The sequence below is a fragment of the Tamandua tetradactyla genome, chromosome 4 (assembly GCF_023851605.1).
Source record: "Tamandua tetradactyla isolate mTamTet1 chromosome 4, mTamTet1.pri, whole genome shotgun sequence".
In the NCBI taxonomy this organism is placed as follows: Eukaryota; Metazoa; Chordata; class Mammalia; order Pilosa; family Myrmecophagidae; genus Tamandua; species Tamandua tetradactyla.
This window is the reverse complement of record NC_135330.1, coordinates 99,823,981-99,844,016: the sequence shown is the minus strand read 5'-3', so window position 1 is coordinate 99,844,016 and position 20,036 is coordinate 99,823,981. Positions and strand designations below refer to the sequence as shown.

The window sequence follows — 20,036 nt, the reverse complement described above, 5'->3', positions numbered from 1 at the left end:
GTGGGCAGCAGGCGGCCCGTGGACACGGAGCCCAGGTCCCAGCTCCTGCGTCCCATCCTGTGCATTTGTGTGTAATTACACATATGTGCACCCGTGAGGAATGCTGCATGCAGGATACATATATGTGATTACACACACACACACACACACACACACGTTTAGGTTTTGCAAAAACCCAAGAGCCAATCAAGCTTCATCATGCCAGGCCTCGAGTCCCCTTGGTCTGGAACAGCCTTTCTTGGGCGCCTGCTGCTGGCTCGACCCACCACGAGGCTGGCACACCTCCTGATTCCGTCCCACGAGACAGCGGCTGTCTCCTCATGTGGGCAAAGCCTGGAGCCTGGGGGAGGTGATGCCCCCCGGATCATGTGGCTGGGGACCAGTGGCCCACCTCTGAGCCAGTGCACCCCAGAGCTGCCTCCTGCTAGCCCTGGCTGCATGAGCTCTGTCATCACGAGGTGAGGCCTGGAGGGCGTCCTGGGCTGGAGCGGGGCGTCCCCTGGGTGCAGGGCCTTAGGTGAGATTGGGCAGATTGGGTGGGCTGGCCGGCAGGCGGGAGGCTCCAGGTTGGAGCAAGTCTCATCTGCCCGGGCTAAATGGGGGTCCTTGTTCTCAGCTGTATTCTCATCCTCCCCAGGTGGCCTGTGAGGGGACCCCCGGGACCCCCAGAGCCCTGCAGGGTGGAGCTGGTGCCCCAACAGGCCCACAGCCCCCTGGAGCGATGGCTCCGGCCACTGTCACTCAGGGTCCAGAGCTCAAAGGGGTGGGGGTGGGGTTCGGATGCAGTTTGGGTTGTCGGGACGGCTGAGCTGGGCCTGCCTCATTGGTTGGAGCTCCTTCGGATGTGGCCTAGAGGATGCTGAAACAGGGACCCTGCCTGGGGGTTGGCTGCCAGCCCCCAGAGGGGTTGAGTCCCAAAACCAGGGCCAGGCGGGTGGGAGTGGGCCTCAGACAGCTGCAGCAGTGCCCAGAAGACCCAGCCAGGCCCCCCGTCCCCACCGTGGGAAGCTCATGGGGCCTCTCCGGCCAAAGAACCCCAGGCTGTGGCCACCTTATGTCACCCAGGTCCCCCATGGACAGTGATGGGGTATCCGAGAGCTTTGCAGGGTCCGGCCTGGAAACCCCTTGCTGATGTGTGGCTTCTGTCAACACAGAGTAGGCGTCTCACTGGGCTTAAGGCCTCGTCCTCATCTGAAATAAGGACTCCTGGCCTGGGAGAGTGGCTGGGTGGTGGCCAACTGGACAGCAAGTGGCCAGAGGGCTGAGCAGGTCAGCGGGCAGAGGGGGTCAGTGTTTCTTTTCTCCCTGAAGGGGGCATGGCAGGGTGGCTCCAGGGCAGGCCTCGGTGGCTCCCCTGGACACTGGCAGTTAGTCAAGTGGTCTTTGCTGTGAGCGGCCTTGGGGTGCAGAGTTCTGACCTCCCCAGGGACTGGGTGCAGGGGAAGCCGGATGTTGAAAAGCTGCTCAGGGTCCCAGCTGCTGGGGGACTCCACCTGGAAGCCCTTGAAGGCCGCAGGTAGCACCATGCCACCCCTGCAGATGAAAGATGGCCCTGGGTCCCCATTCGTCCCTCGGAGGAGGTGACGGCCCAGAGTTATGGAGGGACGGTGCCAGACTTCCAAAGGTGCATGAGCTCAGCCGTGGCGTCTTTTCTGAATTTGGTTTGCTGCTCGGCACTGACTTCCCCCACTGTTCTCGCCCTCCTTGAGACGTCGGGAGGGGAAGGAGTCCCTGAGCGTCCCTGGCGTCCGTGAGCAGCTCAGCAGCATCCGGCCTCTGGCTCAGGTGAGTGAAGCTGCTCGTGCTCAGTGGAAAGGGGGGGAGGTGGGAGGACGGGACGTCTACCCCGCAGCTCTCACTGCTGTGCTGTCGGGGGCTGGCATGCCGTCTGTGCCAGGGTAGGTCCCCGACCCAGGCCACGTGGACGGGCCCCCGCTGCAGGGGAGGTCAGCGCTCTCCTCTTCGAGCGCCTTCGATCCAGGCCTCGCGCGAACTTAACCCCTAGTCTTCCAAGTAGATGCAATTCCACTTTCCACCATAAAAAGTGGCTGAGTAATGCTAATTAGTAGAACTGTTACCTCAAGACTCAGAGACCAAGGACCCAGGGTTCCACTGAATCACAGATCCAGGTACCTGCAGGACTGAGTAAGAGAGATTAGAAAGGAAGAGGACGGAGGGATAAGCGGGGCCTAAGGGAGAGGCAGGTCAGAGCTAGAGCTGAAGTGACCCCTGCCCCCCGAAGAGACAAGGGGCTCACCGAGGTGCCTGAGCTAAATGTGGGAAAGAGTGGAGCTCTTGTTCCCTTGGGGGCCTCGGCTAAGCACCGCGGCCTCGCGGCCGTGCTGGGGGCCTAAGGGGTGTTGGTGCAGCCCCTCCTGCTCCCCGACATTGTCACCATCATCGACAGCCTCTGTGGAGTGGCTTCTCACCCTGGCCAAGGAGGCTGCAGGCCACTGTCCCCAGAGTCACTCGATTCCAAGGGACCCAGCGGCTCAGGCTTGCTCGGATCTGCAGGGCTCGCTCTGGGAGTACGCCAGCAGGGCTGCCAGGGCCTGGGACAACGGGCCTCGTGGAGCCACCTCCCCTGGCCTCTCCCTCGCCAAATCCACATGCCCTTCCAACGTGGGCCTCACCACTCGTGGCATCCTGGGCTCTCGCGTCCCTATGTTAAAGAGAGAGTGAGTTGGGGTTTTCCTGGCACGAGCTGCCCACCTTGTGGGGCGGGGCTGGCGGTCTTCCACTGAGCACTTAGGACGGAGTTGGGGCACGGGTTCCGCAGCAGAGCCCCCTCCCCCCAATCCCACATCATGACTCTTGATGGGGCGCAGGTGAGAGTGGGTATGGGTTCGCTGGCAAAGGGGGGGGGCAGCGGGCGAGGAGAGCAGCCCCTGCCCCAGGGCTGGACCTGGCTCCCACGAAGGGGCTGTGAAGGCTCTCCCGAGGCGGACACACCGTATGGCACCGCTCTCTACAATAACAGCTAGAACCGATCGCCTTGGCTCTGTGTGCTCAGCTCTCCAGTTTCCAGGTGCGGGAGAGGCTCAGAGGCGAATGAACTCCCCCAGCACCTCGAGTGAGAGAGCAAGGACACATGCCTGGCCTGCGGCCCCAGAGCCTCTCACCTAACTGTGCTGTGTCCAACACTGACTACTTCCACCCACACTCATTTCACGGGAGGCTTAAATACGCAGACCTGAAATAAACGTGGCAGTCTCTAAGGGGTTCCTAAAGACGGTTTTACCATTTGTATTCCCAATTCTCTTACATCTAGAGCCACAAAGTTCTTTCTGACGTTCAACCCAAATCTCTAGAAGGCTCTGGAAACTTCCACCACCCCACCACCTGCAGAGGGTTACAGGGCACCAGCTGTGCATAACTCTGGCAAGGTGCTGCAGTCCAAGAAGACAGGGGGGCACCAAAATTACTGGGGTCTCTGCCTGCCCCCATTTCTACAAAAGAAATCACTGCAGTTCCTTCCATCCTCCTTTCCAGACCTTCTCATTCTCATTTGCCTTCTCTGGGTTGCCATCAAACCTCATCTCCATTACTCCATTCTACAAAGTCAGGGTAAGAAAGAGGCTCTAAGAGGGGCTTGGCCTGGGCTGGTTAGGGTGGTAGGACCCTAAAGACCCTGCATGCTGGGTGCTTGTTCATGGACTCCAAGGTTGCCATCAGCTTTTCCTTAATAAGAGTAAAGCACGGCTGTCTTATGTTTAGCTTGTGTTCTGCTATGGCCTCCAGCTCTTTTTCTGCTGTACTGTACATGGCCAGTCCTTCTTGGCCTGTGTCTGTAGCTTTGGTTTTAACTCCCACATAAATTGCCCCACATGCCTTTTTATGCCTTTTCCTGTTTTGTATCACTCACCTACACCAACTCACCAAGAACACTTACAGTTTTAATCTTGTGTTTCATGTTTTTTTTCTTTCTTACCATAGGCTTTTTGCATCTAATTATTAGAAATAATTAGTTCTATCTAGTCCTTTGCCTTAAGCTGGGACCCACAGTTGCCCATTTCATCCTTTAAAAGGCTGGATTACCACAATGTTGATGGGGGGAGGTAAAAAAAAGAAAGAGAACACAGCTTGGAAGGGGGAAATCTACCATGGGCCTTTGACTCAGAATTTTAAATACGTTTCCTCATTTATTTCTTGAAATATCCTGGTGATGTGGGGTTTTGCAGATGAGGTGAGAAAAGGTCACAGAGACTTCAGTGTCTTGTCTGAGGCCACAGCACTAGCAAGAGGCGGGAGGGGAGTTTGACCCAGTTCTATCTGCCTCCAAAGCCCATGCTTTTCAATTTTTTCCTACATTTCTCTTCCTCACTGCATTTCTATTTGGCAGACCAAGGTTTATCCTAGCTCTACCTTTAATATGTTGTTAGACACGTCAAGCAAGTCGCTTTGCCTCCTTGTGTTAGTTTTCTCATCTCAAAAGTAGGGAAAATCACATCCATCTTACCTGCCTCTTAAAGTTGTTGAAAGGTTTCGTGTGAAGGTATTTGGAAATGTATACAGCCTATGCAAACATCATGTACTGTGGTTATTATACTAGTCCTGTGCCTTGTCCAGCGTGGGGCTCAGTGTCCTCTATTAATGACATGAGTTCCCTTATGGGTGGAGAAGAGACAGTGTGGCATTGATACATGACTCTGGTACTTGCCAGCTGGGATGGTCATCTGCTGCCTTCGCTGCCATCCAGGACAAGGAAGCTATTCACGTGGCAAGACGCTCCCCGGAAGAGCAGCCTGCGGCAAGTTGGCGTCTCAGTGCCCAAGTGCCATCCGCCTTCCAGCTCTGCCACCCTCGGCGCCTTGGCTGGTGTTCAAGCTCACCCACACAGCAGCAGGACGGCGGGCTAAGGCTGCGAATGCCTGCACCCAGCAGAGGCGCTGAGGATGCTGCCTCTTTCCTGGTGCACTCTTGTGAAGCCGACACAGCTTTCCCAGAGGCTTCCACTCACCCAGCAGATGTCCCTTCACGTCGCGCTGGGCAGACTGCACCGCCTGTGCTTGGCAGGGTCCCTGGAAGGGAAGCGGGATGCCAGGATCGGCTTTCCGACACCCCGGGGCTGCAAAGAAGGGGGACAGTTATCCCGCTGGAACCAGGGCTTTGTCAAAGAACCAGCAGAGAAGCAACCAACAGTATGTGCTAACAAAAAAGGAAAATGAATTAAACAGATGAGCTATGACTGATTTTATTCCCACCCCATCTCAGAGCCTTACCAGAGAGGAGAGCAGAAAACTCTCCCTTGCTCCAACGACTGCCTTTTCTTTTTGACCCAGTTCTAGTCCAAGGGCTTACATTCCATCTCACACTCTCCTTCTTTTGGCTCCCCTTTGCCTCTCCGGGTCTCTCATGTCCACCCTGTTCTGGATACTTTTAGTTTGAACCAGGACCACATGCTGAAAGCCAATCAGCATGGCCCTGTGCAGCCTTTCCCATGCCAAACCGGGGAAGGCCCCGTGGATGGGGACGCTGCTCAAGTGGTCCTGATTAAACCAGGCTGCGAGTCCCTCTTTTCCCCCCTCCCCACCCTCAGTGAGACAAATGTCCATAGTGGAGAGACCAAAGGCTGCGGGCCCAGGGCTTGGCGGAGAGACCAAAGGCTGCAAGCCCGGGCCTGGTGGAGAGACCAAAGGCTGCGGGCCCAGGGCTTGGCGGAGAGACCAAAGGCTGCAGGCCCGGGCCTGGTGGAGAGACCAAAGGCTGCGGGCCCAGGGCTTGGGGGAGAGACCAAAGGCTGCGGGCCCAGGCTTGGTGGAGAGACCAAAGGCTGCGGGCCCTGGGCTTGGCGGAGAGACCAAAGGCTGCAGGCCCGGGCCTGGTGCAGAGACCAAAGGCTGCGGGCCCAGGGCTTGGTGGAGAGACCAAAGGCTGCGGGCCCGGGCCTGGTGGAGAGACCAAAGGCTGCGGGCCCAGGGCTTGGTGGAGAGACCAAAGGCTGCGGGCCCTGGGCTTGGCGGAGAGACCAAAGGCTGCGGGCCCGGGCCTGGTGGAGAGACCAAAGGCTGCGGGTCTGGGCCTGGAGGAGAGACCAAAGGCTGCGGGCCCGGGCCTGGTGGAGAGACCAAAGGCTGCGGGCCCAGGGCTTGGTGGAGAGACCAAAGGCTGCGGGCCCGGGCCTGGTGGAGAGACCAAAGGCTGCGGGCCCAGGGCTTGGTGGAGAGACCAAAGGCTGCGGGCCCTGGGCTTGGCGGAGAGACCAAAGGCTGCGGGCCCGGGCCTGGTGGAGAGACCAAAGGTTGCGGGCCCGGGCCTGGTGGAGAGACTAAAGGCTGCGGGTCTGGGCCTGGAGGAGAGACCAAAGGCTGCAGGCCCGGGCCTGGTGGAGAGACCAAAGGCTGCAGGCCCAGGGTTTGGCGGAGAGACCAAAGGCTGCAGGCCCAGGGTTTGGCGGAGAGACCAAAGGCTGCAGGCCCGGGCCTGGTGGAGAGACCAAAGGCTGCGGGCCCTGGGCTTGGCGGAGAGACCAAAAGCTGCGGGCCCGGGCCTGGTGGAGAGACCAAAGGCTGCGGGCCCAGGGTTTGGTGGAGAGACCAAAGGCTGCGGGCCCTGGGCTTGGCGAAGAGACCAAAGGCTGCAGGCCCGGGCCTGGTGGAGAGACCAAAGGCTGCGGGTCCGGGCCTGGTGGAGAGACCAAAGGCTGCGGGCCCGGGCCTGGTGGAGAGACCAAAGGCTGCGGGCCCGGGCCTGGTGGAGAGACCAAAGGCTGCGGACCCAGGGTTTGGTGGAGAGACCAAAGGCTGCGGGCCCTGGGCTTGGCGGAGAGACCAAAGGCTGCGGGCCCGGGCCTGGTGGAGAGACCAAAGGCTGCGGGCCCGGGCCTGGTGGAGAGACCAAAGGCTGTGGGCCCTGGGCTTGGCGGAGAGACCAAAGGCTGCGGACCCGGGCCTGGTGGAGAGACCAAAGGCTGCGGGCCCGGGCCTGGTGGAGAGACCAAAGGCTGCGGGCCCGGGCCTGGTGGAGAGACCAAAGGCTGCGGGCCCAGGGTTTGGTGGAGAGACCAAAGGCTGCGGGCCCGGGCCTGGTGGAGAGACCAAAGGCTGCGGGCCCTGGGCCGGCCAAATGTCTGCAGCTCTTTCCAGCAGATGCCGCCCCCGTTGACAAAGGTGTCCTGTCTCCCAGGAGGGCGCAGGCGCTTGCTGTGAGCGAGCAGCCTGGAACTCCTCGGTGCAGACGCTTCTGGGTTTAGTTCCGCGGTGTGTGAAACAGTGTTTGCCGCAGTCCAGGTGAGCCTCAGGGTTGGCACATAAGAACAGTCATCAGATTTCAGACGTAATTATCGGGTGGTGAATCCAGATGCTGAGTCTCAACTCAAGAGTATTTTTAGCTTTGGAGCCTACTGGCTCTTCCTGTCCTCCTCTCCCTCTGTTTACCGTGAAATTAACAGTAATCAACGTTTGGCTCCCAGCACACTGGTAATTACAACAACTCTCCTAATAATTTTTTAAAGATTGACCTTAAAGTCTCAGTTTCTATCCGTGAGTCAAGACCATCGTGCGTGGCAGTGCATTAACCAGGCTCGGGGACCTCTGGATACATAAAAACCGTGTGTCCCAAGGGGCCAGGGACAGACTCCCATCCCCACAGCCCCGTCTCGTCCCCCCACGCAGCCCAGAAGGAACACGTCTGTGTTACAGGAAAATGACGTGGCACGGAACTATACTGTTCCAATTAATGCCACTTAGAAACAGTTACAAGCAGAGACAGACAGGCTTGGGTGTCTGATTATTTTCTAAACATTTTAAAAACCACACTAAAACCTCAAACCGGAGGCCATTCCTTGGCTTTCTGATGTAATTCTCATGACAGTGGCGAGGCGAGTCTCAAAACCTGGTAGGAGAGCTCCTTTTCCTCCCAAATGGGAGCGCTGTCTAACCTCGGCCGTGCACACCACTCTTCATTTGTTTTTTAAATATGGAACGCTTCAAGAATTTGTGTGTCATCCTTACACAGGGGTCGTGCTGATTTTCTCTGTATCATTCCAATTTTAGTATAAGTGTTGTCAAAAAGCGAACACCACACAGCACTCTTCCTTGACCAAAAAGCAGTTTATTTGCAATCAAAAAATCAGAACCTTGGGCGCTTGTTTGCGGCATTTAAGTGCAAACCCCCTTTCCACCTTTTTGGACCTCTCAAAAATAACCTGTAAACGTGCATAGTGATTCCTTGTTTTCAAAAATATTTTCCACGTTTCCGCAGGTTTGTGTCTTTTTAGCTGTGCTTTAGAGCTGATGACACTGATACTCAGAGGGGTTGGGCAACTAACCCCAGACCAGGCTGGGTCACTCCCGGGCAGGCCTGTTCAGGACGTCCCTGTGTCGTTGTGTCCAGAATGACTGTTACAGGCCTTCTCGACCTCAGCCGTGTCTGTGCCTGATGGACCCAGGGTGCTGCCACCCACTTGTCAAGGTCATGTTCGGGGAACAGCCCTCTGAGTCTTGCCCCGAGCCACAGCCCTGATGCGGGGCCTGGGACAGCCGATGAACCCCAGCTTGTCCTCCTCTGGCTGGGCTGAGAACCGCAGTCCGAGGATGGTGGCAGCCCCAGAGCTGGACTCTCTCTGGGCTCAGTGGCCAAAGCAATCCAGACCTGCCCAAAGCTCCAGGCCTAAGCGAAACCCCAAAGCACCCCAGCCCTGCTGCTCGTGTCGCACTGACCCACCCGAGGTGAGTTCTGCCTCCAACTCCTGGCTCGGCCAGCTGGTCACTCAGTGCTAAACTTCCTTCCCGGGCACGCCAACCTGATATTGCCTTACAGTAAAATACAGAAGTCAGAAACAGTCTTCTAATTTGGAGGTGACTGAAAAAGTTTAAAATACTAGACGCACACACGAGAAAACTCTCGTTAAGCACAGACCCTGGCGCACAGTTCCAGTTTGGGGAATGATGGTCTTGTTTAAGATCCCGATTTCAAGAGGTGACTCTGGGCACATGCAGTGAGATTACCTATGCCTTCTATTTATTTTTTACTATTAAAGGGAGATATAAATAAATAAATATGGACAGATAGAAACAGATGCTTGAATTAAATCTGAGTTCTCAGGAGAGAAAGAACTAGAGAAACTCTATATTTAGCTTTAAGGAAGCGATTTTATGAGCACAGGTGTCTTTTGTTTTCCTGCTTCCATTCGTCAAACCCTAACTGGCTCTCTTTCCAGCTGCCTCTTTCAGGAAGCTCCTTCCAATGCAGCTTCTCTTTGCTTCTTGAGTGTGCACAGCTTTGGGACATTTTCCTTACCAAACATTTGGAAATAGGTTTGTGAATAAATAACTGAAATACTGATGGAATGACCGAGGCCATGATCTCCATTTTAGAAATCACTGTAACCTTTCCTTTTCAGAATCACCTACCTTTTGCTTTGCCCTTTCCACAAAACTCCCCTGTTCTCTAGCGCAGTCCAGCTGTCTTGGAAGGCTTCCCACACATAGCCTGGCAAGCCCCTCCCCGAGACCTGGACCACACTCGCGGTAGAGGAAAACAAGCCTCGGCTTGTCTTTTGCTACAGTAGAAACGCAGAACTGCACTGAAAGGACCTTGAATGGCCTGAGCACCACGGCGACAGGAGCTCTTAGGGTCCCCCCAGCTTCGGTCTAACGAGATCAGCGTTAAAATGTGGAGACCCAGGTCAGATTCTCAGTTCTGCCCAGCCTGGCTCTGGGGACCCGGGCTCATTTCTTATTCTCTCTGAGGGTTGGCTCCCCTGCCTGTAAAATGCACATCATCTTTACTCCAATGCCTGCCACCCGCTACCATTCCCTCGGCACATGACGTGTGCGGGCAGGACCCTGAAGGAGATTAAACATGCTGTCTGGGACCATTGCAATTGCCCCCGACTCGACCTGAGGGGAATCTGAGACCCCATAATAGCATGCAAAAGAGCCGGGGCCTGGGCTCGGCTCCCAAGCTTTCGGAACCCAAGGACGAGCTCTGCCCATGAGAAAGCGTGGCCTCCTTTCAGGGCTCGCCGGGAGGACCTCTGAAATGATGTGCGCCAACCTGTCCAGGGCTCTCCCGTCCATGTCAGCGCCATCCTTGGCTGTCCACCTCTTGTCTGTCCTCCATTTCCTCCCTTCCCCACTTTCTCCTCCCGGCTGACCTGGGCCATCCCACAGACTTGCTCTGTGCTCCTGCGCGATGCCACAGCCAGACACTCTGCACAGGCCGTGGGAGAAGGCAGCTGGGGCACTCGGTGCCACAGACTCTAAAAACAGCTGTCTCCTGGGTTAGACCAACTTGCAGCTCAGAGCCACGGGTTGCGGCCTCCAGCCCTTGTTCTAGCTGAGCCAGCACACATGCCCTCGCCCGATGCCTTTCCCTCTTCCCTTCCCTTCTCCTTCATTATCCCAATTCCCATCCCCAAAGCTGCCCCACAAATGAAGAAGAGGTAGGAGCCACAATGGCCAGCATCACCCTTAATAATAACAATTATATAATTATATGTCTTTCATATAATAATATGTAATTACCCAATAATTACTATGAAACACTGCCATGGTGACCACTGGGTTGTAAACCCCTTTAATTATTGTTATCACTGATAATAGAGCAGAGGCTCCTTCTGCAACATTGCCTCGGTGCATCACCAGCAGTGCTTGCCTCTTGAACTCCCCAAATGTCTGTTTATCTGTTTTCACTCTTCAGCTGAGGCCTTGCAGGGAGCATCAAGGTTGGAAGCAAGATGAGGCCACTCACAGGCATGTCCCTGTGTCCTCGCGGAGGCAGGGTCCAGAGGAGTCTCTTCGGTTGGAGGATCGGGCAGCAGTGCTCTCACCCCAAAGCTGAAATGAGACCGTGGCCCCACTTTGCTCCCGACCTGCTGTGAGACACTCTGAGCATGAGTACACACAAACACGCGGGTGAAAATAAAGCCTAGTCCTCGGTTCTGCAGACTTTGAGTCCTTGGCATCTCAGTTTCTCTAATCTGGTATTTGTCCCCCTGTGGAGGCAAAAACCAAATTTCATCTTTTCTTTGCTGGATCCCAACTTTGAGTCATGTTCTTGAGAGTTGGATAGATGGGGGACACAAGAATGTATAAGAAACCTTTCTGACAATTTTCATGCTAAAATTAATGCAAGAAAGGTGATTTATTTAGCTGAAAATTGTGAAGCAGACCTTTAAGCCCAGCTTTCCTGTTGCTTCTCAGGATGCAAATGGGTCTCCAGAGCATGCACCCAGGGGCCTGCAGACCTTTTCCCCAGTGGAGACTCCACCCTGCACTCCTAAGGCAGTGGGGTGAGCTAAATGCCATCCCCGTATCCAGAGGTGGAGACATTTCTAACTTTGGGACCAATATAAGTGAGAATAATGTAAATCCGTTTCCTGCAAACTAAATTCATCATAAGATGATTTTTTTAAAAAAGAAACAAAGCAAATGATTTCTTATTCACCATGGCAAGCCATCAGAAGTATCATTCCAGCTTGACCTGCCAGCTAGCACCGAGAGGCTGATCCTTCAGCAGACAGATAATAATCTAAATTATACCCCAAACCCAAGGAGGTGCTGCGTGCAGGGGACCCAGACTGGTTCTCAGGTCTCTGCAGCATTGCTCGCCTCTCCTGGGGAAGCCTTCGCATGTGGACTGGGTGAGATGTGGGAGGTTCTGTGTGAAAAGCTCCTGCTTGTGCCCCAGGGTACAGGATGGAGGTGGGCACCTTTGCTTTCTCTACCACTGGTCACCCAGGCAGGGACTCGGCTGTCCCTTCCCATGCCCTGCGCCTGCTGGGAGCTGAGCTCACCAGGTGCAATCTCGACCCTCGGGAGCAAGTGTCCAGCCCAGCCCTAGGGGCTGGTGCCCAGCCTGACAGTGAGCGGAGGCTCTGCTTGATCTTCTGGGGGACTCTCAGAGCACGCAAGAGGAGAACTGAATTCACACAGCCTGGAGGCTAAGCTTCGATCATGACCCCCCAGCAAGCCCCTCCCCGCACATCCAAACACCCCAGAACATTCTCCTCACTCCATCAGGCCGACCCCTCATTTCCTCTGCTTCAGCTCAGAAGCCATTTTCCCAGGGATGCCTTCCCTGGCCCAATCGAAATCCATCCCAGTGGCGTGTAGCTGTGCAGTCTGGGCAGCGTTCTTTAATAAGTTGTCATAAAATAAATAAAAAATCGCAAGCTTTGCTGCTTACCTTTTTTCACTCGATTGTAAGCATCATGAGAGGAGGGAGCTGCTGTTTTATTTTCATGGTTATTTACCCAATATCGGTGCAGAGAATTTATGAATATTTGTGGGCAAGACGGGTGAGTTCAGTGTGTGCAAGACGGGAATAAGTGAGACGTTCTCTGAACCATGGTGGGAAAGTGACACGGAGCAGGGAGGAGGAGCAGAGAGCCAGCAGTGCAGGCGGGCAGAGGACACGATGAGTCCCCAGGTCCCCACTCCACACTGCCACGGCCCCAGGAGAGACTTGGGAATGCAGCTCACAGCAGCATCTGAAAGACCCTCCGTTCACCTGATTTCCCCTGTGGCACTCACTTGAGAAGGCTGCTGCCAGGCTCTCAGGATCCGTCAGGGAGGCCTGGACGTGTAATGTTCTAGCACCACACTGCATCTTCCAGTATCGCTCCCTGCCAGAGTCAGGGATGAAGGGGACGCTTTGGCGAATCACACGTCTTTATTTCCCATTTCTGGTTTAGAAATGATAGGCACAGAGCTTATGTGAGTGTCAACCTCAAAAGTTTGGGAAGTTTTCCAAAATACCCTCACTTTCGTTGGAACCCACTGGAAGTATGTAATTTGCTATTTCTTAAGGCATTTTTGTAAGAACATTTTTAACCTTTACCAAATCTCAGGGATAATGAACTCCATAAGCTTTAAAATGCGCTGTAACTTTTACAGACTTCTCCCAAACTCTCACTCTGTGAGGTGTGAGGCCCGTTGTACCTGCCTGAAGACCTGGTTCTTGGGCAGGGCAGCCACCACTTGTCCTCTCCCCCTCACCGGTCATCTTTCAGCGGCACTGCTCTAGCTCTTGTGTCCAGCAACTGCTTCATGTCAGCGCCTTTCTTAAGGAACTTGCTTTACAAATAAACATTCCAAAGAATAAGCCCCTTCCCTGATGTTGCTCAGAGTGGGGTTGAGCCCCAGAAGCTGGTTAGAAATGCAGAGTCCCACAGCCCCCACCTCACCATACCCACCTCGGCTCTGAATCAGAAGCTGTGACTTACCAAGGAACTCAGGCATGGGCTAGTCCCCTGAGGTGCAAGGAGCTGCTTTAGAGACCCTCCAATTGCAGCCCCCAGGGACCTTGCCAGAGGTTCTTTCCTGCCTCCAGCCCCAGCCCCAGCCCCAGCCCCAGCCCTAGCCCCAGCCCCAGCCCCAGCCCCAGGCCCAGCCCCAACCCCATCCCCAGCCCCAACCCCAGCCCCAACCTCAGGTCCAGCCCCAGCCCCAGCCCCAGCCTCTGGCCCAGCCCCAGCCCCAGCCCCAGCCTCAGGCCCAGCCCCAGCCCCAGCCCCAGCCTCAGGCCCAGCCCCAGCCCCAGCCCCAGCCCCAGCCCCAGCCCCAGCCCCAGCCCCAGCCCCAGCCCCAACCCCAGCCCCAGCCCCAGGTCCAGCCCCAGCCCCAGCCCCAGCCCCAGGCCCAGCCCCAGCCCCAGCCCCAGCCCCAGCCTCAGGCCCAGCCCCAGCCCCAGCCCCAGCCTCAGGCCCAGCCCCAGCCCCAGGCCCAGCCCCCAACCCCAGCCCCAGCCCCAGCCTCAGGCCCAGCCCCAACCCCAGCCCCAGCCTCTGGCCCAGCCCCAGCCCCAGCCCCAGCCTCAGGCCCAGCCCCAGCCCCAGCCCCAGCCTCAGGCCCAGCCCCAGCCCCAGCCCCAGCCCCAGCCCCAGGCCCAGCCCCAACCCCAGCTCCAGCCCCAGCCCCAGGCCCAGCCCCAGCCCTTCTTAAAAGGATGGAAATTTCTATCCTCAAACTCAAGCCTCCGGGGTCCCCTCCCGAGCACTCAGCAAGCCTCTCTTCCTCTCCATTCCTTACCCCCGTGTCTGCCAGGCATAGTGAGTCTCACACAGCCTACAGCATGTGCTCAGAGCCAGGGCTTTCGGACGCTGGCCGCCAGCTCCTGCTACTCTCTTAGAAGCAGACACTTGAGATCCTGTCGTTTTTCTGGTAGGTTAAACTATTTCACTTTTTTATTCTCCCTAGTTGGCATTGATGCCTTAGAATAGAATGTAGGCCCATGCTTTGCCTGAAAGGGAAGAGCTGACGGGGCTCGCATCTGGCAATGCACCCGCTCCACCTTATGGAAACCAACAGGGAGAAGCTAATGAAGTGGAACAGTTCTCACATTAACCAGTCAGTCCTTCAGCTCAGGACAGATGTGGGAAATAAGCCCATGTGAGACAGATTCATTGGAGTGAAATTATCCGTTCAACACCTTGATATCTGAGCAGACTAATGTTTCAAAATGATTATAATTATGACCATGGGGATAAAGAGAGCCGAACTTTGCAAAGAAGACTTGAAAAAACTGTAAAATTCTAGTACTTCCCATTGAGAGGAAAACAGTGAGCGGGCCACAGATCCCCAGGATATCGGCGATTGCTCTAAGTCCTTCTTAATAAGAAATCTGTGACTTTGAACTCAACGTTGATTCAAATGCAGATAAAATCTCTTCCCCCTGAGAGCCATCAGCCCTGGTGAGGCCGGCAGTTTAATGGGAAACCCGCAGGTGCACTGCAGACTTGGAACTAGAGGAGTCGTTCCTGCTCCAGGAGGAAGCTTTGACTTCTAAAGACGAGGAATCTGAGGGTCAGAGCCCAAGGACTGGAGCTGCCCCTGCCCCTGCCCTGAGCCTGGAGACCCTGAAGTCCTCAGAACGTGGCAGGAGGTAGAGCTGGTGGGTGCTTGCAGCTGGAGGCAACGCAAACTCCATGCTTCACAGCTGCTAACCCCTTCCACGTGCCGGGAGAGGACCTGAGGCTCCAGCATTGCCATCTTGAGGGACCAGCACAGGACAAAAAGCTGGCAGCTGAGAGACAGCACCATTTCTGGGGTTTCACCTCTCTGCTTGAATTCCCCGCCATGCCTCCTCCATTCCCCGGACCGCATGGAGCAAGGACCTCAGCAGTTACATGCAACTCAGCTCCCACCACATAAGGATAACCTCATGCCGCTCTGTGCTCCCATTTCGCCATCATCAGAACGAGGATATTAATAGGGGCTATCTCGTGGGCACACACTGGGGGTTATGGTGTAGCACACTTTGCAAGGGAAGCCACGTGGTGAAGCGAGCAAGAGGAGGGGCGCTGGCGTCACATTGCTGGAGCGCCGGTCCGTGCTGTACCACCAACTTCCTCTACGACCTGGGCAAGCTAGTTAGCCTCTTTCCACTTCAGATTGCCCAGATGCAAAATGGGGAGATAATATTAACAAACTTTCAAGGTGGGTGTTTTAGTGTCCTGGCTGTTAAAACAAACACCACCCAATGGGTTGGCTTAATGGCAGGAATGTATTGGCTCAGGGTTTCAGAGGCTGGAAATGACTCTCTTCCTGGGTGGGGGTTTTCTGGCTGCTGGAGAGGCTCTGGAGGTCCTTGGCTTTTCCATCACCTGGCAGTGCACAGGGAGCGTCTTCTCCCTACTCTTTCAGGTTCTGTTGGCTCCCAGAGTCTGGCCGCTCCCTGAGGCTTCTCTTTCTGTGTCCAGTCAGTCTTCTTTGCTTGTAAGGACCTCAGCCACTTTGGAGTGAGGTCCACCCTCGCTCAGCTGGGGCAGCCCTTAACTAATAGCATCTTCGAAGGTGCTCTTTACAAAGGGCTTCACACCAGGGGGTGGGACCTGAACATGCCTTTTGTGGGGGACATGATCAATCTTTAACAGCTGGTAAGAAGATTAACATTTAAAAATGATTTAGACCAGTGCCAAATGTTCTCCAAGGCACAGAGCTCAGTAAATGCCATGCTTTGGGGTCAGAACCGGTCTAGCCTTTATGGCTTCAGTAATGACAACACCATAACACCATAGGACAGGCAAGGAATAATATTCCCAAAGACAGACTAAAGACGGGGAGGACGCTTTCAGCTGGAGGAAGCTGCCCTCTCAGTCACCCCTGCTGGCCAGGCCACAGGAGAAGGTGATGGGACACTTTGCCGGCGCTTTAGTGTGTGACCCAGGCTGCCAACGAGAAACTTCACACCAGGCACCAGAGGTCACTCTTGAGTCCCTGTGAGCAGCTGGGGTGTGTCCCTAAGGCAAGCTCAGCGTCCATCCTAGCCAGGGCCAGGCCATGCCCTTGACCCCTTCCAAAAGCCGGGTCACCCATGGGGCCTGAGCATGTGAGCTGTGCATGGGGCTTCTCCAAAGATGAAGATAGAGCTTCTTTCTGGGTCATGAAGACCTGCCTCTGATGTGAACATGGTGCCAATGTTTGTTTTCTTACGCAATAGCTGAAAAACTTTCACCTAATTATTCAGAGATCAGGGTTAGAACAGATGGGCTGACTCAACAAGTGGGTAATAATAAATAGGCATGGCTTGCTTTATGGGATAGATATAGCCCTAAAAACTGTAGCGAGGAAAAGACTCTGAATATTTGGTTAAACAACCCTGCAGAAGACCTGAGAGCTACTGGAATGTAAATAATCACTCCCCGTTTTACATTTCCTGAGTCTTGCTTCTATTGTTACGACTATTGGAAAGAATATTCACAAACCAGGACATACATACGTTTTCTATTAGTGAGGTGCAGCGCAGGCCCTAGGGCAGTGTTATAAGAGCTATTTCTCCTGTCCCATCCCCCAAGTTGGGACTCAGAAATCTGAATGTTTAGCTACAAACCAGCTGATTCTGAAGCAGGTAGTCAGAGATCACATGTGAGCACTGGCCTAGGTCACAGCTGACCCTGGTTAAATCCTCGAGAGGGACCTGCTTTTTCACGGTTTCTAGGTCACCAGTTTGGGCTCCTGTGCATCTTCCACACTCGGCACTCAGGGTGAGACGTCACTTGGCCCAGAATCTGTCTGGGTGCATTTTGGAGGCAACCACGCAATACCTTGGCCCTGCAGGATGGCTCGTCTTCAATTCAGAAACCATTTCCACCTCCATATTCTGGGCCAGAACCTGAGGGTGAGACCCAGAGCGCCTGCCCCATGAGCTCCCATGGAGGGGGTGGCAGATTAAGTAAAAATTTCTACTATGAGGCTAGACACAGGTGGCTGGGTGGAGAAAGAAGAGGGTCTTGGCAGAGAGCAGAGGTCTGGAGGCAGCATCTGAGGGGCCTTTGGTGAGGAGAAGGTGGGCAGGGAAGCGCATTTGCAAAAGCACAGAGTGGAGCGAGAGCACAGAGACCCAAAGCAGGACAGGAGCTAAGCAAGATGCGTGCAGGGGATTGAGAGAAGGGCAGCTAGGAAGGGAGGCAGCGGGCAAGCATGGTGTCGAGTGCTCCCCACCGCTGAAAGGTTCAGACGTGAGTAGGGAATACGCCAGAAGAGCCTTACATCATTTCCTCGCGTGGTCCTACTCAATCGCCGACCTCTCCAACACCCAGAGGCTGTGGCTTGGCGCCATGTTCCTTTTTTAAAGTAACAATCCGCCAAGCCCCATTTAAAGTCTAACACATGACCATCTGTTGACAGTTATGATCTCCTGACGCTGCCAGTAGAAACAAAAAGGTGTCGTTGCTGGCACAGCTCAACTTGGCTTTACCTCCTTATTTTACAAACTCTCTTCCTTTTATTACATCTGTCTTTTACAAGCAAGAATTTTCCCAATGGATCCTTCAAAATTGTCAACAGCCTTCAAACCTTCCTGGCCAGACCCCATGGTCCTTCCCAGACTCAGCCCCTCCTGCCCCTGGCCTCATCTCCCTCACCTCCGCAGCTAGAGCCCAAACCTTTCTCAGCTGCCTGAATCCCTACCAAAGAGTTTGTTCTGCCTTCTGATGGCAGGCCATTCCTCCAGCCTTCCACCTGTCAAGCAACTGAGCTTCAAGTTTCCTCCTGATTTCCTGAGCAGGATCGTCCTCTCTCTGGGACTTGCAGAACTCTGTCCTCTATTTGGTGGTCCCCGAGAGGCTGGCATAAAGGAGAATCCCTGCGGACTCTGCCCAGCCTGAGCCCACCCCGATTCCTAGCTTCGCGGCTGCAACAGGGCGGGTGGAAGTACTCTGGGTCGGGGCTACCTCTGTATTCCCATCACCCCAGCTCACAAGAAGAGTGCCCTTTTACTGGGTGTTTACTTTTGGCCCAGCACTAGACTGAAAATTTTCATATATGTATGCATGTGGTGCTGTTGCACATATGTACACATGCATGTGTAAGCACGCATGTGAATGTGTGTGGTTGTGTGCATATGTGCATGTGTGTGCACGAATACATTAATGCACTATATGTGCATGTGCACGTGCGTGTGTTTGTGTGTGCATGTGCATATGTGTGCCTGCATGTGTGTGCATGTATGCATGGGAACTTGTGTGCAGCTGTGCCTGCATGTGTGCCCATGTGTGCATCACACACACACGTGCACTTATGCATGCATGTGCACATGTGAACATGTGCGTGTGTGCATGCATGTACATGCATGTGTGCATGTGTCTGCTTGATTGTGTGTGAGCACCTGTGCACCTATGTGTTCTCCCCCCAAGCAAAGAGCTCATTACCCTGCTCCCGTTTGGAAGGAGTAAGCCAAGCTGCGGAGAGGCTGGGCAACTTGCAGCGCCCACCTGCTGAGTCGGGGTGGGCCTCTGCCGCCGATGAGGAGAAGGCATGGGGCCTTCAGCACTTCACTGTACCCCCCACCCCACCCCCAGAACCTCTCCTGGCTAAGCAGCTGTGAAACCTTGCAACTCATTTCGAGATTTCTCTTCTTAGTAGAGGGTAGGGAGGTGGCTATGGGGGCACAGGCAAGAAGCAACAACAGAATCTTGCACAGTCGCTACTTTGTGCAATGAAAGAGAAAGACAAACAGGAGAAGGAGGCAGAGAAAGAGGGGTTGGAGGGCGGGCAAACATCAGGCTGCTGGGGGCCTCTGAGACAGGCTGTTTCTGTACCCTGCAGCTCATGCTTACCTGGTAACCCCGTCGCTCTGGCTGGCCTGGGGGGAGCCTGCCCACCACCCACCCCAGGCCGGCAAATCCTCTCGCACCAGCACACCTCCCGCTAGCATGTACGAATGCTGTGGGGTCCAGGCCTGGGGGCAGGTGGGAGGCTGTGCCCCACCCCACCGACAAGAGAGAGCCCACACACTCAGGTCCCACATCTAAGGGTGTCAGGGCCAGGCGACGGAGGCAGGGTCACCGGAACCGCGCATGCTTCCGCCGGCACGAAGGACATAAATCCCACGGCGTGAAGCAGGGCTGGGCTCCAGCACTCCAAAGCACCTGCGGCCTTGGCCTAAAGCGTGTTGGTGCCTTTGTGATGCCGTTTCAGAGGCGTGGTGACCATCTCCAGGTCGGCTGGTGCACCGAGGAGGATCCCGGCGGGCTCGTCTCTGTACCCCACTTCCTAGCAGTGTCCTGGCATCAGAGGGACGCGCCTCTGCAGGGCACCGCCTGCCTCCAGCCCCTGGCCCCTTCCACGTGCCTCGCTTTCTCCACTGCACCAAAAACATAGTGAGAGCTGAAGCTTCGGGAGTGACTGAGAGTATGACATTCTCAGGCCTGTGGAGACGTCTGAGGGGGGAAGCTCTGAAGACAGAAACCAGAAAGCCTGGGTTGAAAACCCTGAGCAGGGCTGGGGGGTCAGCGTTCACTGGCTGCAGCCACCACATCGAAAATGCTCGGAACCTGAGACCTGCGACTACATGAAGGCAGACAGCACCCACCTCAGGGGCCGCTCCGCGCTTGAGGAGCAGCACGACGGAGCCTGGCTCCCCAGAGAAAAAGAAGTGCCACGTCCTTTGTGGTCTAAATCGCCTGAAAAGTGACTCTCAAGCCAGAGAAAGACAGAGACGCCCGATGGGTCCCCACTTCCCACCCTGTGCTGCCGGAATCCGGCAACGCGAGCTGTCTGCGAGTTCTGTGGTTTGTGCGGTGCTGGGTCCCGGCCGGAGGGCGAGCCCCATGTGGCCTGTGCGGCCAGCTGGACCACGGAGTCGGCCAC

At 55.3% G+C, this 20,036-nt stretch overlaps 1 long non-coding RNA gene and 1 other non-coding gene across 2 annotated transcripts in view; both read right to left on the bottom strand.

Annotated features, from left to right (window-relative positions):
- Window positions 1–7,911: 7,911 nt before the first annotated feature.
- On the bottom strand, window positions 7,912–8,020 carry LOC143681840 (U6 spliceosomal RNA). Its single transcript, XR_013174896.1, has one exon. It is a non-coding gene; the product is annotated as a U6 spliceosomal RNA (small nuclear RNA).
- A 2,477-nt stretch (window positions 8,021–10,497) lies between these two features.
- The window catches only part of LOC143681218 (uncharacterized), a 36,051-nt gene continuing 26,512 nt past the window's right edge, over window positions 10,498–20,036 (bottom strand). Inside the window, exons 3-4 of the long non-coding RNA XR_013174474.1 lie at window positions 12,480–12,631; window positions 10,498–10,939 (exon numbers count right to left, since the gene is read on the bottom strand). This is a non-coding gene — a long non-coding RNA (uncharacterized LOC143681218). The remainder of the gene's footprint in view (window positions 10,940–12,479; window positions 12,632–20,036) is intronic.